Source organism: Sciurus vulgaris, assembly GCF_902686455.1.
Source record: "Sciurus vulgaris genome assembly, chromosome: 12".
In the NCBI taxonomy this organism is placed as follows: domain Eukaryota; kingdom Metazoa; phylum Chordata; class Mammalia; order Rodentia; family Sciuridae; genus Sciurus; species Sciurus vulgaris.
The window spans coordinates 32,839,160-32,851,969 of NC_136473.1; the positions used below are offsets into that span (position 1 = coordinate 32,839,160).

The following is a 12,810-nucleotide window of genomic DNA, read 5'->3' on the forward strand; positions in this document are numbered from 1 at the left end:
AAAAAATGCAAAGTGCTGGGGTGAAGCTGAAGTGGTAGAGCGCTTGCCTAGAATGCAGGAGGTGCTGGGTTCCGTCCCCAGCGTTCGAGATAAAAGTGGAGATGTCACTGTGAAGGTACGAGTACCACCCATCCTTCTACTGACATTTGTTTATCTATTTATCTATCTATTTGTTTATCTGTCTATTTATTTATTTATTTATTGGTACCAAGGCTCAACCACTGAGCCCTGTCATGGCCCTTTTGACTTTCTATTTTGAGACAAGTTCTTGCTAAGTTGCGAGGGTCCTCACTAAGTTGCTGAGGCTGGCCTTGAACTTGCAATCCTCCTGTCTCAGCCTCCTAAGCAGCTGGGATTATGGGTGCCTTGACAAAACAAACTTGCCTTTGAGTTGTGGCTGGCCAGCCCCTGGCCACCACAGCCCTCCTGTTGCTTAGAAGACTGAAGAAGTTGTTAAGGATAACTTGGGCAGGCAGCTTTGTTTCCTCACAGGATGACTTGGCTGTCCAGCACAGCTGCCCACTGACTTCCCTGTTCCTTTTTGAACCTGCAGGCAGAGCTTGGCATCGAGGCTCAGGCAGATCCAGAAGGCACAAAGCCTGGCTCTGTGCACCAGCTGCATGTCATTCAAAGGGTGTTTTCCAAGTAAAACACAGTGTGCTTCCTTCCTCTGCCCTACAGGTGGCTCAGGTGTCTGGCTTCCTGAGGGTTTGTGTCTGCTCAGCTGAACTGCACAAGATGCGAAATCATGAGTGCAAATGGTCAGACACTGCACAGTCAGCCTGCCTTTTGAGGTGGCTGTGTCCTGCTGTCTTGCTTGGCTGTCTCTCGTGCTCTACGCCACAGTCCGGTGCTCCCTCCTGCCTATGACTGGCAGGTGTGCAGGGGCTTCTGCACTATGGGGGTGCCGCTGAGGGAGGAAGTGGGACACTTACTTCTGCTGAGTGTCGCAGGGAGGGGACAGGATGTGTCCAGCACCACTGTCCCACGGAAGCTCCGTGCTTCTAGAAGAGTTTTCTACACCAGGTTCCTCAGATACCTGGATAGGACGGCTCATCAGCCGAGCCCTGCCCAGTCACTGTGCTCATGCCACAGGCCTGGAAGGTGGCATGTCCCCCATTTTACAGCTAAGGCCACAGGCCTCCTCCCCTCCTTGCACCTCAAACGACTGATCTGCCCTACTTCTGCAGTTCTCTGAGCCCAAGGAGACTCTCGTCTTTGGACACTGCTTGGTGACAGGACTCCTGGTCTGGTAGGAGGCAGGATGAGAGATAAGTGGAGCCTTGACTTTCAGTGTCCCCACCCGCTCAATAAACTCCTGGTTGAGCCTCCAGTAGGTAGTGTTTTTTTTTTTTTAATCAATGAGGAATTTATGTTGCCCATTCGTTGGTTCCATCTGAACAGTACGCTCGGCACAGACCCTGCAGATCCTCCGTGGGGAGGCAGCCATTACTCTATCATGCTGGGAGCCAAATAACCCAGGGAGTGTAGACAACAAGTGACTGGAGCTTGGAACTCCTTATCTCCACCCCTCCTGGGATCCCAAGAGCATGTTCTCACAGGGCCTCAGGCGGCCCCGCCTGGCACGCCTGCCTGGGTCGCCTGTTTGGATTTTCCCTCAGCCTCCTAAAGATGGAGTCAAACACATGGCAGCTTGCCCAGCCTCCAGGTGCTCCCTGAGCAGGCCAGTCTGCCCTGACCAGGTTAAGCTTGGACATCACTCCTTGGGGATACCTGTCGTACACCAGGTCAGGAACAGGAGCCCCTGGGACCACCTGGTCACCACACAGGGCACAGGATATTGTCCCAGCCTCCTTCCTTCTGCAGCCTGCCCCTTGGCACTTGCTGAGGTGCCTCTTATGGACTGCACTCCTGTCACAGGGCTGCCCTCAGTTAAAACACAAATTCCTGAGTGCAGGAGGGTTTGGGAAGGGGTGGGTTTTTGCTGGCTCTCCCAGGGGAGAAACAGGCAAGAGTGCAGCCATAAGTGTCCATCTTGTGAGCCCAGAGAAGGGCAGGGCTGGAACCAGGAGATCTGGATGTACACTGCGGGGATTCAAGCAGGGAACTCATGGCTGTTCTTCTGAGCAACAAGAAGGTGAGCAGAGCCAGCTGTCCAGAGCCAGCTGTCCAGCGGCAGCTGTGGAAGAGACCATGAGCGCTGGTCAGCTGAGCCTGTGGCAGCCCGCAGGCCTTCAGGGGCTTTCCCCGCTTTGCTCTGGGCCCATCTGAAGGAACTGCTGTGCAGGAGAGCAGCTCTTTGCCCCTTCACCCGACTCAGGCCTTACTGGTTCACAAAAGAGGGTTCTACCAGGAACAAATAGCATGGGCTGAGTCCCAGCCAAACGCCTCCCATGTAGAGACATGCTTGCAGATTTGGGGAGGAGGACTCACAAGCACAAGCGCCACACGCCAGAGGACTCACCCACCTACTGGCGGGTGATGCCTCCTTCCCCGCAATTCCACATGCAAGTGGCCCGCTGCACTTGCGCTGCTGCCCAAGCAACCTTTTTGTTTGGGAGGTGTCAAACAAGGGAGCACACACGAACGCCTGGGAAGACTCCACTGGTATCTTGTCCCACAAGGCAAAGAGAGGACTTAACCATCCTGGAAGGCAGAGCTGGTGTTGGCCTCAAGACGTCTACAAGGCAAAGAGAGGCAAGCAAGGAAGCATCAAAAAAGAAATATAAAGAATGTCCTCTTTCACCACTTCTATTCAATATTGTCCTTGAAACTCTAGCCAGAGCAATTAGGCAGATTAAAGAAATTAAAGGGATAGGAAAAGGAAAAGAGGAACTTAAACTGTCACTATTTGTAGATGACATGATTCTATATTTAGAGGATCCAAAAACCTCCTCCAGAAAACTTCTAGACCTCATCAATGAATTCAGCAAAATAGCAGGCTATAAAATCAACAACATAAATCTAAAGCATTTTTATATGTAAGCGACGAAACGGCTGAAAGGGAAACGAGGAAAACAACTCCATTTGCAATAGCCTAAAAAATAAAATAAAATACTTGGGAATCAATCTGACCAAAGAGGTAAAAGATCTCTACAATGAAAACTACAAAACACTGAAGAAAGAAATTGAGGAAGACCTTAGAAGATCGAAAGATCTCCCATGTTCTTGGATAGGAAGAATTAATATTGTCAAAATGGCCATACTACCAGAAGTGCTATACAGGTTCGATGCAATTCCAATTAAAATCCCAATGACGTACCTCACAGAAATAGAGCAAGCAATAATGAAATTCATCTGGAAGAATAAGAAACCCAGATAGCTAAAGAAATCCTTAGCAGGAAGAATGAAACAGGGGGTATCGCAATACCAGAACTTCAACTATACTACAAAGCAATAGTAACAAAAACAGCATGGTATTGGCACCAAAATAGACAGATAGATCAATGGTACAGAATAGAGGACATGGACACAAACCCAAATAAATACAATTTTCTCATACTAGACAAAGGTGCCAAAAATATACAATGGAGAAAAGATAGCCTCTTCAACAAATGGTGCTGGGAAAACTGGAAATCCATATGCAACAGAATGAAACTAAACCCCTATCTCTCACCCTGCAAAAACTCAACTCACAATGGATCAAGGACCTTGAAATCAGAACAGAGACCCTGCAGATTATAGAAGAAAAAGTAGGTCCAAATCTTCACCTTGTTGGCTTAGAATCAGACTTCCTTAACATGACTCCCATAGCACAAGAAATAAAAGCAAGAATCAATAACTTGGATAGATTCAAATAAATAGCTTTCTCTCAGCAAAGGAAACTATCAGCAATGCGAAGAGAGAGCCTACAGAGTGGGAGAATGTCTTTGCCACTCATACTTCAGAAAGAGCACTAATTTCCAGAATATATAAGAACTCAAAAAACTCTACACCAAGAATACAAAGAACCCAATCAACAAATGGGCTAAGGATATGAACAGACACTTCACAGAAGATCTACAAGCAATCAACAAACATATGAAAAAATGTTCACCATCTTTAGTAATAAGAGAAATGCAAATCAAAACTACACTAAGATTCCATCTCACCCCAATTAGAATGGCAATTATCAAGAATACAAGCAACAATAGGTGTTGGAGAGGATGTGAGGAAAAAGGTACACTCATACATTGCTTGTGGGCCTGCAAATTAGTGCAGGCACTCTGGAAGCAGTGTGGAGATTCCTTAGAAAACTTGGAATGGACCTACCATTTGACCCAGCTATCCCACTCCTTGGCCTATACCCAAAGGACTTAAAATCAGCATACTACAGAAATACAGCCACATCAATGCTCATAGCTGCTCAATTCACTATAGCCAGATTGTGGAACCAACCTAGATGCCCTTCAATTGATGAATGGATAAAGAAACTGTGATATACACACACACACACACACACACACACACACACACAATGGAATATTACTCAGCTATAAAGAATAATAAAATTATGGCATTTGTAGGCAAATGGATGAAATTGGAAAATATCATTTAAGTGAGATAAGCAAATCTCAAAAATCCAAAAGACGAATGATCTCACTGATAAGCGGATGATGACACATAATGGGGGGTAGGGGGGCAAGAATGGAGGAAGGAGGGACTATAGAGGGGGAAAAGAGAGGTGGGAGGGGTGGGGGGGAAGGAAAAAAATAACTGAATGAATCAAACATCATTACTCTATGTAAATGTATGAATATGCAAATGGTATGCTGTTACTCCACGTACATACAACATGTATCCCATTTGTTTACAATAAAAATAAATTAAAAAAAGAAAAAGAAATATAAAGAAGTTTTTCATTCCCAGTCCGCCTCTGATTCTTTCCCAAGGTCTCGTTGCTGCAGGCGGCAACACTCCTGCACAAGCCTCCCCAGGAAGGTTGTACCCAGCCAGCCAGCTCTGCACCTGGGCAGAGGTGCATGTGGCTGTTCATCCAGCAAATTGCTAATTGACCAGCTTTGTCCTCCCAGGAGCCTTATCTCCACTTGCACACGGAAGGCACACTGTGTGTGCACTGCAGGCCACCAAGCAAGTCCGTGGGGAGTGGCAGGGAGCAAGTACTGACCTGCGGCCCCTCTGGAGAGCCCTCAGCCTAGGCGCCTGCACCTGGTGGACACAGTCAGAGCTTCTCAGAGAATTCCCGTCCCCACCATGGACACCACACTTCCAGCTCATGATTTGGTTTCCTAGTTGTTCTTTCTCACAACGAGTCACTTGCTGGTGTGACATCGGAACTCCTGGGCAGACATGAAGGATTTGGCTCTTCTCACCACATTTCCAGGCTCTGATGTGGACTCTGTCCAAGGGGCCCTTGGTTGGTTCACTTCAAAGCAAGGATGGGCCTTTTACCAAAGCTAGCCATGTAATGACTGCCCCTCTTGCACAGCCAAACCAACGTGCACATGGCAGTGAGGTGACTCCCTCACCACAACGCAGCGCTTCAGGGCCTTCCAAGGGCCAGGGAAGCCAGAGTCCCTTGATATCTGATGTACCCCTCAAGGAACCACAGTGGGCCCTGCACCTGGTTCACATTTCAACCCTCCTACTTAATTAGAACAAAACTCTCTTTACGAGAGGCTTGGCTGGGACCCACATCACAGGCAAGCCTGGAAGCAGCAGCAAGCATCTGTGACAGGCCTCATGACAGGTGCATGGCCCTCGTGGCCCAGCCCCCTGGAGAGTGTAGATGTCTATAAAGAGGGACTTTGTGAGATGCTTTGGGTCTGGAATTTTTCTTTGGCTGTTGTTCAATGGAGAACTTAGCAACCTGTGGAGAAAAGTCATTTTGTCTTCATCCTACAGGTCTAAATTGCGTCCTGGCTCCTGCTTCCTGCCTTAAGGAGCAAGTCTTGGTCTCTCCACCAGTCAGCAGAGCACCATCATAGCAACTGGAAGTGCACCCTGGACCTGTTGTACCTGGAGGACAATGTGGTCTCATGGAGCACAGAGCTGGCTGTGCAGGACCTGGGTTCTTCTCCTGCTAGCCATGTCAACCCTGTGGCCCTGAGTGAACCTCACCCTGACTGCACATAGTTTTGCATCTGTGAAAGTCAGCAGGGGTCTCTCCCAGCCCTGCAACTGGTGTTTCTCTCCTATGCACAGCTGTGGGGTATGGATTATTAGCAAATCTCACCTTCGCCAGCCACCCTGAGACAGCCTCTCTTCTTCAGGGAACAACCTGTTATCTGCAGCAGAAATGCAGGCTCCAAATAATTCTGATTAAAGGAACCCAAGTTATCAGAAAGGATAGACTTCCATGACACTTACACAGACCAGATCCTGAAACTCAGGGAGGTGAGGATAATTCCTCCTGACCACGACATCTGTTAGAATTTATGGTTCAGAACACAATTAGAGTCAGTCAGCATGGGCCAAGGTGACCTACAATTGCCACGGCAGTGGGGACTTGCAAGTCTGATGTCATCCTGCTGTCAGTCAAATGTCAAGAGGTGGACCTGGGCAAGACTCTCTGGCAAGCTCTCTGGGATCCCCAATAAAACTGAAGGGCAGGAGGGGCAACTTGTCCCTCTCCTCTCTGAAGATGCCCATTCTCTCCTTGAGAGTGTCCCCTTTCCCTTTTCCTATCCCTTCAATAAACGCATGCCTGAAACTCTGAGCGCATGTCTGAGATCTGTTTGACTTGACAGCAAGTCAGGTTTGAGCAGTCGTTGTGTGGCCTCGGTTTACCTGAAGGCCAGCCCTGTAAGAGCTGGGTTCTTCAGCCCCCAGAACCATGAGTCAGAAAAGCCGCTTCACCTGGTGCCACAGGTCCTTCTCACAGCACAGTGGGCTGAGACAGTTCCGTGCTCTCGCACGTACTTTGCAAAGCGCAGTGTCAGTTCAAGGGGTTGTACATGGTGGTCAATGTCTTTTGTCCTGTGCCATTGTGCTGTGTCCTTAGAGGAAGGATGGATTCAGTTCAATAACTGGGGAGAGCAGGTCTTAGTGAAGGCCATTGCCTATGTTTTCTGCCTGGAGTCCAGGTCACAGCGGGGCCACACATGGTGCCATCATTTTGTTTTTCTGCAATTCAGTTACCTGTGCCCAGGTAGTGGTAGAGGTGGCAGCTGCTCTTCACCCCTCTGCCACTCACCAACCTGAGCCCAGATCACCCATCCCACAGCCCCCATCCTGCCTGGGGACCCTTTGTCTGGGCAGGAAAAGTGGAGAGAGGAAGTCAACTTGGGTGACAGCCTCCCTTTGGCTCCTGACTGGGTAGCATGGTGACAGGAGGCTCCTTTTATTGAGGAGAAATGAAGCCTCCACTGCCCCCGTGTTCAAACCTCAAATCTACTTGGAGCTATAAAAAACACCACTACACATAATAAGCTGTGGAGAAGTAGCTGTGCCCTCCGTACCTGTGTGCCATGATGGCTACCATCCAGCAGGGCCAGTGTTCCATTAGCAGTGTGATGAGGCCAGCCTGAAGCCCTTCACCCCTCACAGAGACTACAGGCCAAGGTGGCTGGGGAGCATTTCTCTGGAGTAATAGAGAAAGAGGAGTGGGGAGAATTAGCCAACCTGATCCACTGGAGGCAATAAACGCATGGAAGTCCTGCAAAGGAAAGTGTGTGGGGACAGAGTAGCTGCCGGGAAACAGGCTTGTCCTGATGGGCTAGAAATCATCCAATCTGCCAGCATGAGAGAGTGCCCATGCTGCACCAGGACTGACCCTGGAGGCAGGAAGCCACCCCCGTTAGCACCACAGCACTTAGCCTTGCTTTTTGGTGTCGATGACAAAAGCCTGAAGGGGAATATTAAGTCCAGAAAGAAAGAAACCCAACTTCTGACTGCCAGGTCCAGGGCATGATCCCCCTCTCCACCTGCTGCCCATGTGCTGCCTCCACCCAGGGGTGTTCTGGCTTCAGCTGAGGTTTTCTTGACTATGACAGAGGAGATACTGCTCCTGGTGCCTGGTGAGGGTGCCCTCACCCTGCGAGCACAGGGCATCTGGGTGCAGCCCACCAACCGCCGCCTGGCTGTCCTGGAGAGAGCACTGGGTGCAAACTGGGGAAGTTACCTGCAGAAGATCAGCAGTGGGCAGTCCACTTGCTCCCAGGGGCACCGGGATATCAACATGTTGCCAACAGCCTGGGACCAACCACATGCCTGTGCAGCAGGTGCTGGGCAGACCCCAGGGTGAGTGTCATGTCCTGTCTCCCAGAGGTGCCTAGTGTACAGGGGAGAGGGACAGGTGTGTGGATGACCAATGCAGACACTCAGGGAAGCAAAGAGCAGTGGGGAGAGCACATGCCCCGCCCAGGAGAGGCAGCTGGAGCACAGCCAGGTGTCGGGGGCCTGGACCAGCACAGGCCCAGGTGGTCGTTCTGCTCCTCCAAAGTGGTCACATTTTCCAGTCTGGAGATGTGCATGTGGCAGGGCATGGGCCTTACCTTCCTCTGTCCCCAGCTCTGGACAGGGGTCATTTCCAACTCTATACAAGGAGCAAAATGGCCCAGGAATGCAGGAAGTCTCACCATGGAATACAAGGCATGCCGTTCACCTAGTGTTAATGCCAGGCTGTATACATGTGTTTAAGACAGTGTAGGGTGAGCTTGATCATTCTGCTGTGTTTATACAGGGTTAGGTTAGAGAAACCCTCAAGCTATCAATTATATGTCTTTCTCTATATGTCAAATATATGTCTCGAGATAGTTGTTTAGACATACACAACAAATAATGAACAATATCCTTCAGATAGCACAAAGCTTACTCCATCCTATACTGGTAGAAAATAGATTCAACTGTAAGCACAGCAAAACCCCGGAAAAGAATAACTTTAAGAAAACTTTTTTTTTTTTTCCCTTCACATGAGATCTGGAAGTAGGCAGTCTAAATCTGGTGTATTCCTTCTACTTTCTAAAATCCTCAGGGATCCTGACTCTAACTTTGCTACTTCATCAAGTATGTGACCATTAATCCCAACAGCATTACAAGGTCTAATGTGACTTCTCCAGCTCCAGCCATCACATCATGAATTCATTCCAGGCAGCAGGAACAAGGGACAGAAGAATAAAGGCATGCCCTGGCATTTTAAGGACACTTTTGAAGTTGCATACCACTGGAATTTGATAGCATAGCCCACTCCAGGAACACTTGAATACCATGATCAACAGAATATCCAGCTTCCCCTAAGGAATGAGGCAGAACCGCTTTGGGTCACATCCCCATTACTGAGTACTGGAGGAGGCACCTGCCCCAGGCCATCTGAGGCATGATGAGGAGGAAAGGAACATCCTCCCCAGGACAGACGCAGAGAAAACTGAGCAAACAGAGCAGGTGAGTGCTGCTCTCCACCATCCGTGCTGCATCAGACCCAAGTGTAAGGACCCACAGGAGTAACTGGATCTTTGGTCCTCCAATTCAAAGCCTCCCAGACCACACAAAATGGAATGAGATGAGGCTGGTCCCTCCTCACTCTGCCTTGTTACAGGGGTTTCAGCCGTGACCTGCCAACGGGTGGAGAGAGGAAGGCTCCCGTGTATTCTGCGTCCTGACTCTTCCTAGCTCTTCTGTCCCTACTTTCCTTTCACTCTGCTTACAGGTGAATTTTGGTGATGCTGAAGCTAGAGCCTACAGTGGCAGCTCTAAGGATCACAGCTGCCAAAACTGGTTCTTCCTCTGCTACTTCCACCTGGGGCAGCAGACACAACTTCCTCTGCCAACTTTCCACAGGTTCCACCTTTTGGGTCTCATTGCATAGACTAATGACCTAGACGAAAGAAGTAGGACTTGTTCAAGTATGAAAAATCAAAACAGAGAGGGAAGTCAGCAGCACATGCCCCCAAGTGTGGTCCAGGGGATTATATAGAAACTGGGGTCAATGCTCTTGTTCCAAGCTTGTGCTAATCAGGTCTTCAAAGTCACCTGCCATTGGCTAGCCTTGCATTCAGGTCTTCAAAAGTCACCCGCCATTGGCTAGCCTTGCATTCAGGTCTTCAAAGTCACCCGCCATTGGCTAGCCTTGCATTCAGGTCTGCACCACTTTGCTTTCTGGCCCCTTGTAGGGAAGCAGGAGGTACCTGGTAGTATGGTGGATGCTGGGGTTCTGGCTACTGTGCTGCAGGTCAGCACCCCAACTGGCCTCTCCCCTGGCCTCTCCAGGCCTAGGGGGCCACTGTGGGAGGCTTCACGCTCAGCCATGCTTGCTGCCAGTGCTCTAGCCTGCCAGTCCTGCACTTCACAGCTCCACTGCTGCTTTGCCATGTCTGCTCCTTAGGGATCAGCTTGGGGCCAGGGAGCCATGTCATGTCTTCTATTTAGGAAGCTATCTGAACCCAGATTTTTGTGGTAAAGAGTGGTTTGTGAATAAATAAACACCCACTCACCGAAGGAGCTCACCAATGCCCCTCATTGGATGCTGGCTTCTCCATCCCTCACTTCCCAGACCCACGCTGGCCACATGCACTATCCAGTCTTATGGACAGAGACAGTGTCCACTGCTCAGACTAACTGAAGCAGCATCAGCTGAGTCCTAGATCTAGGTGAGGAAATCCAAGGCCTCCTTTCACAGAGAAAAATGGACACAGGTTTTCTCAAATGAATTAAGGGTTTTGACAGGCAATTACTTTTCTCAGTCAAGCTATCTAGGACATAGCTTGGCAGCCAGGGGTTCCAGGTAGACTCTCCTTCTCTTATCAGTGGAAGGCTGCTGACACCTGAGGACTCCAGCCAACAGAACCAGGATCAGAAGTGGAGCTAAAGCAGACAGGACCATCTTGAGCCCAGGAGAAGCTGGCAGCATCACCTGCCAGGTAACCCTATCATAGAAGTGGCTTTCAAAATGTATGACATTGACTTAGGGTTTTAAGAATCCATCTATATGTTAAGCATGTGAGTTATGGTTTGGATATGAGCAATCCCCCAAAAGATCCTATGTTAATTCATGCAGGAGGTGAAACCTTCAAATTATGAGACCTAATCAGTGGATTGGTCCATTTGATGCATTAATCATTTGAGTGGGTTACTGGATGGTACCTGTGGACAGGCTGGGCATGGTGGCAGTAACTGGGAGTGTGCCTTGGGTAGTGTATATTTTGTCCTTTGCTCCATGGCTCTCTCAGCTTCCTGACTGTCATGAACTGAGCAACTTTCCTCCACCACACCCTTCTGCCATGTTCTGCCTGATCTCAGACCCAGAGCAGTGATTTAGTTGACCATGGACTGAGACCTCTGAAACTGAGAGACAATGAACTTTCCCATCTCTAAGTTTTTTTTTTTTGTTAAATATTTTTGTCACAGCAACAAAAAGCTGACCAACAGAAGGAGAGATAAGAACATAGATATTGTCCTGGTTCCCATTACCCACTGTTTTATTTCAAGAGCACCTCGCTTTCCTCTGAAAATGGGAATCAAGTTGTGTTCCAGGTATTCTGCTTTTCTCTTTCATGAGGGAGTCTATTCAGTGACTGAGACCTTGGATAGGATGTAAAAAACATTGTTTTGACAAGCCACCTGCAGCTATGTAAGTACGATTTTAGTATAAATGAACCAGATAGCACATGGTGAAACCTAAGTTCTGAGGTGAAACTTGATTCTCTATGGAATTTCTCTGATTCTTCCAGTGGGTGGGGTAGATAAGATTGCTGGCTTCTGAAAGCAGAAGACTTACGACTGTCAGTGGTGGGCCATGCCCTCTGAAGTCCGCAGCTGAGAAGGGGTGAATGTGAGGGTAGGGTTTACTGAAGAATAGAAGCAAGAACAAAACTCAGCCTATAAACGTAGACCACAAGGGACATTCCCCATCTGACAGAGCTAGGCTTGGGGTGTGTATAGCACTTGGTCCAACATTATGCTAATAAAGCTCTGGAAACATGCTAATGCTATTGGTCAACTCTCAAGTCCCGATTCCATTCGATCTTCCCCACTTCCGCTTTCTCCCTCCAGGTCAGGAAGCGGGAGGTTGAGGTCATGGGATGGTCTGTGCTTGTGGACTCCAGACTGTGCTGCTGTCTGGAATGGCCTTCTGCAGCAGGCGTCACTACCACACACAGGCCTGGTTGCTGAAGGGTCGCTGAAGGGTGACCTGGACTCACAGCACCTCAAGACCCCTGTGCCTGCACAGCAGGCTCCTCATGGCTTCCAGTCATGCCTGCCACCACACTCCAACCCCCCTGGGCTGCTGCTCTGCCGCTGGGCTACTCCTTCTCAGCTGAGACCTTGGTCCATGCAATGGCATGTAGTTCTTCTAGGAAGTATTCCTGTGTACTGGGGTTTCAGTGGAGCTTGCTGCCCTCTTCTCTTTGCTGACCCCTCAGGCTTTGTGCATGGGGGCTGTAGGAAATGCAGTCCTGAGCTTGTCCTCCAGAGTCCTGGGGTGGCCAGCCCTGCCCTAGCTCCAAGCAGGCACTCCAGCATACTGGGGAAGGAAGCTTGCTTTCCACCACCCACCTTTCCTGCCAGACCCCCTGCCCTTTTGAATCTGTGTGTGTACAAAAGTTGCATCTCCTTAACTTACATGACACTGCAATACATCATCCTAACAATTCAAAAGTCACCATGCTTGTGGTTTCTTTTTTCCATAGTCTGAATTTAGAAGCTCACAGAAGTAGAACTGCCTGCTCCCTTAAAGAAATGCAGAGCACTACCCTCCTGGCAGCTTTCCCTGAAGCCACCCACTACTGCCTGCTCTGCATGGGTGGCTGCAGAGCGTGGCTTCCACACAGCCCAGGACCAGTGCTGCACATCTCCCAGCTGAGAAGAGTCATGCTTAGAGTCCCCCGTTTGTGGAGAAGGCTGGGCAAGAGTGTGAAGAACAATCAGTCTCATCTCTGAACTTCGAGACACTTTGTAGCTCTTTACCAACTT

General features: G+C 49.2%; 1 long non-coding RNA gene across 1 annotated transcript; it reads left to right on the plus strand.

The window, feature by feature from the left end:
* Positions 1-10,643: 10,643 nt before the first annotated feature.
* Positions 10,644-12,471, plus strand: LOC306642455. The gene is made up of 3 exons (XR_013758534.1): positions 10,644-10,757; positions 11,245-11,370; positions 11,890-12,471. It is a non-coding gene; the product is annotated as an uncharacterized lncRNA (long non-coding RNA).
* The last annotated feature ends 339 nt before the right edge of the window (positions 12,472-12,810 follow it).